The sequence below is a fragment of the Triticum aestivum genome, chromosome 5B (genome assembly GCF_018294505.1).
Source record: "Triticum aestivum cultivar Chinese Spring chromosome 5B, IWGSC CS RefSeq v2.1, whole genome shotgun sequence".
Lineage (NCBI taxonomy): Eukaryota > Viridiplantae > Streptophyta > Magnoliopsida > Poales > Poaceae > Triticum > Triticum aestivum.
This window is the reverse complement of record NC_057807.1, coordinates 29,721,485-29,726,287: the sequence shown is the minus strand read 5'-3', so window position 1 is coordinate 29,726,287 and position 4,803 is coordinate 29,721,485.

Below are 4,803 nucleotides of genomic sequence, written 5' to 3'. Positions count from 1 at the left end.
GGGTGGCCGAGTGAAGTAGACCCGTCCCGCAGAGTAGCGATGCGCGGGGTGGCCGAGTGAAGTAGACCCGTCGCGCGGAGTAGCGATGCGCGGGGTGGCCGAGTGAAGTAGACCCGTCGCGCGGAATAGCGATGCGCGGGGTGACCGAGTGAAGTAGACCCGTCCCGCGGAGTGGTGACGCACGAGGCGGATCACATGACTGACCAAGTGCCTGCATGTTAGTCGTGTAGATGCAAACTTCATACGAGTTAACATGTCATCGTGTTACTCGCCCGCATGAGATATATGTTCATCCGAGTGAATTGATGTGCTGTCCGGTCGAGTGCATTGTTGTGCTGTCCGGACGAGCGACCTGCAAGTTAATATAGCAAGTATAGCTACGAATATCTATTGATGATCAAAAACGCCCCTGAGTTGAGGCCCTTTGGAGGGACTTAAAGTCCGGTGGTTATAGTGCATGCATGCGTGCACTAATAATTGCCGCAGTAAGAGTGGAAGTAGCCAAATGAGCGCATTAGTTTAGGCAGCAGTAAATAAGTAATTGATGCTGGAAATACTCACCTGATGAGCCCTTTAATGAGGCAATTACCTTAGCGAAACAGTCAACCCACGTTCCTCCGTTTCTTTTTTCTGTATGACGGGGAGGCGGCCCGGCGCTGGTGGGCTGTGCTTGCATGCGGCTAGCGCCCATACAGGCGAGCGGGACTGACAGGGTTGGTTCCCTGCCCCCGAACGCCAACTGCAGCGGGAGGGCTCGGAAACACCGCCAGAGGTGCCGATCCGGCGCGGACGGACGCGCCCAAGGCCTGGGGGTCAGGGAGCAGCCGAGCACCCATGTCACCGGAGTGACTGCTGAACGCTTGCGGACGCCGCAGCCAGCAAACGGTTGGGCTGAGCTCGACGGAGAAATGGAAGCGGAGGTGCGCTGGTGGCCGCCCCAGCTGGTCCGGTCGAGCGGGCGATTCGCCTCACCCTCGGAGTGCTCGGCGAAGAGGAGCCGCACACCGCCAGGCGACGGCGAGTCTCCAGCGGTACCGGCCCATATGCATCATGGCTCGATAGACGCCATGCCCCACGGTGGGCGCCAACTGTCGTGGTTCTAAGTCTGACAGTAGAATAGGGGTAGGATAACGGAGCATGATCTATCGAGATGCATATGGGTGACACAGTGGTTTTAGCGAGTTCGGGCCTCTCACGATGGAGATAACGACCCTACGTCTCGTGCTCCGGAGAGGCTTTGTTTTTATCTGAGTATATATCCGGAGATTACAATGTGTGTGTAAGCGAGGAACGGATCCCCATGCCTGAGCTAAGTCCTGAGACTAATGGTGAAAAGAGAGAGAGGTGGAAGAAAAGAGCCCCCCCCAAGTCTAGTGGTGGGGGGTGGCTTATATAGAGTGCGCCACCCCTTCACCTCCTATGTTACAAAGTGGGGTATGAATGCCATAATGCCAGCCCGCTATTAAGCCCTCACTATTAGAAAGATGCCGACTGCCTTGCTGCCTGCTGGTCTTCGTATATCCGAGTGAGTCATACGGTCGAGTGGTGAACCGTCATCCGAGTGGATGGTATGTTGCTTGTCCGAGTGGATAGTGTGTCTGTATGAAATTGACCTGGACCCACATGTTGTGTGGACCCCATGCTTCATGATATTTCGACCCTTCGTGGGCCTACTTGTTATGTATATCCCCAACATTAGCCCCCGAATCGATTGCGATTTTGCAGAACGAGTTGGTGTAAGACACAGTTTGGTCCGAGTGATTACAGAAATACTCGGTACATGTCGCCGCGCTTTCAGACAACCAACGTTTGAACAAAATCTCAATGGATTCCGGCACCATGCTTCCCGACTAATCGAGGTAAGTGTCTGTGAGGAGCAACTTGGTGACATTCGTTCATCTCTCGGGAGAGGTTTAACTCGTGATCTGAGTATGGGCGTGTCATTAAATCCGTGCAACCAGATTGACACATGGACTGCTCTTTTAGAGAGATGCCATTCTTATCCCGGACGAACGTCAATACGAGTCGGTTTCAGATCCACACTTGTGAGTTTCACACTTTGAGTCCTAGAAGAAGGCTCAAAATAGGTCCATGGAGGAGCGTTAAACTCGCCTTATAGAATATTTTTTTGGAGTGATTTGGAGCTGGGCCTACATCGAGTAACTGATTACTCGGAATTTCTTCACACCTGGAACGTGTCTTTTTTGTTGTTTGGCCGTCACTTGGGTTGGGCGGACCGTTCCGAGTGGATACCATTCCAGTGGGGGCACGCTGAGTGCACCCACTGGGTGTAGTCCCCGAGACTGCTGTCGACTGCGGGCAGTCGGCGGGAGTCTTAGAACCTGTCTTTTTGTTGTTGTTTGGCCGTCACTCGGGTTGGGCGGACCGTTCCGAGTGGATACCATTCCAGTGGGGGCACGCTGAGTGCACCCACTTGGTGTAGTCCCCGAGACTGTTGTCGACTGCGGGCAGTCGGCGGGAGTCTTAGAGCCTGTCTTTTTGTTGTTGTTTGGCCGTCACTCGGGTTGGGCGGACCGTTCCGAGTGGATACCATTCCAGTGGGGGCACGCTGAGTGCACCCACTGGGTGTAGTCCCCGAGACTGCTGTCGACTGCGGGCAGTCGGCGGGAGTATGAGAGAACTAAAACTCTTCTTAGCTGGTACTGATCGAACTTGTTCTTCTCTGACTCGGAGGTCGAGTAATACTGGAGATGGGTTTGCATCGAGCAAAATGTTTCTTTCTGAGTCCTCTTCCAGTGGGGGCACGCTGAGTGCACCCACTGGGTGTAGTCCCCGAGCCTCTGTCGGACTAGATGAGTCTGGCAGAGGGTTTAAGTCTCTCGGTAAATCTCCATGCAGTTGGCATGGCAAATATCTTTGTCTGGAATTGAATCAATCGGATGGATGCGTAACGAGGTGGTTGTACGAACGATGAGTAAGGTCGCCTGTACGATTCAGCGATGGCGCTTCATTTTTACCCTTTTGCATGAAAAGGGGTATTTATCCAAGTGGACATGCTTCACTTATAGATCTTCGGCGAACCGAGCATGTATGGTCAGAAGAATATCTTGATGTGATCAACAGGTTGACCAAATGGGCGTAACCCCTGAGGGTGACATGGCCAACTGCAGCGCGTAGCCCCCGAGTGATGCTCGAAGGAGGTAAGCTTGCTACAGAGTGTGATATGAGGTTTGACCATATGAGTAACTTAGCCGTTCCCGTGCTAGGGGTGTAGAGGTAAAGACATGTCCAACTGATGGTGACGCGCGGGGCAGCCGAGGGGCGAGGACGTGTATAACCGAGTGGCGACGCGCGGGGCGGCCGAGTGGTGAAGACGTGCAAAACCGAGTGGCGCCGCGCGGGGCGGGCGAGTGGTGAAGACGTGTAGAACCAAGTGGCGATGCGCGGGGCGGCCGAGTGGTGAAGACGCACACAACCGAGTGGCGACGCGCGGGGCGGCCGAGTGAAGGACTAAGTGTCCAGCTGATTGGCAAAAATGGTCCTTGAAGGAGTTAGCCAGATGCTTTTGAAGCTGATGTAGCGACAAGGTCGGTGTAGTGTGGCTGTGGCGCAACAAGACCGGTGCGACAACTGAATTTGAGTAGGAACGAAGATGGCACGCAGAGTGTCTGGGTGATTACGAAATTTGTCAAAGTGACGGATCGAATGTACTTGTTGAAGTGAAGGGTCTGATTGGTGATGAAGTACTCGACCACTTAGGAGAGTGTCATTCCAAATGAGATGCAGCCCCCGAGTGCGGCGTAGCCCCCGAGCATACTACAGGCTTCGACAACGGACATGTCGGAATATGAGAAATATAGTTTTGAATGGATGATTTGTAATTCATCGAGTCGGATTTGGGTAAAGATGAGGAGAAGCTTCCGAGTGATGCTCGGAAGAAGCAAACTCGCAAAAGAGTGAAGTGTGAAGTTTAATTATGAAAGGGACTTATCTGCCTCATGCCCGACGAGGTCTATATCATTGATACGATGAAGAGAATTCCATAGAGGGGTTGGCCGGACGTGTTTGAAGTCAACAGGGCGACAAAGTCAGTGTTGTGGTGCGCTAGGACCAGTATGGAGACCGAGTCCGAGCAGCGATGAAGTTGGCGCGTAGGGCCGTCGAGTGATCGTGGTAACTTGTGTAAAAAAATGGCACAAGTCAACACAATAATTTCTTGAGGAAATTTGATGTGTGCTGAAATGATTTGTGTGAATAACACCCATAGACACCCGCTGGGACTGCAAGGGGCTTGCTGGTTGACCAGCAAAAGTTTAAAAGAGCGAAGGATTCGTTCGCACTTGTCGAAGCGAGAAATCCTACTGAACTTGTTGGAATACTGGCTAAAATAAAACGGAAGTGTAGTGTTTTGACTGAGTTGCAGCCCTGGAGGACCGATGCAAACTCGAAATGAAGAACGACACATGGTGTTCGTGAATGATATATGCGAAAAAAGGAAGTTGGACTTCGGAGTCACATAACCAGTACTAAGCAAGTATGTGAAAATAAGCAGTCGAGCGTAGAGGTACACTCGGTGGTGTGGCATCCGAGTGAACCTGATGTGTGAATTATGGAATACTCGGGAAGACGAAAATAACAGAATGTAAAATGACTTAGCTGTCTGAAGGCGCGCAGGGCGGTCGAGTGGTGATGAGGTGACCAACCGATTGGCGACGCGCGGAGCGGCCGAGTGGTTATGAGGTGACCGACCTATGGCGACGCGCGGAGCGGCCGAGTGGTGATGAGGTGACCAACCTGGTGGCGGAGCACGGGGCGGCCGAGTGGTGATGAGGTGACCAACCG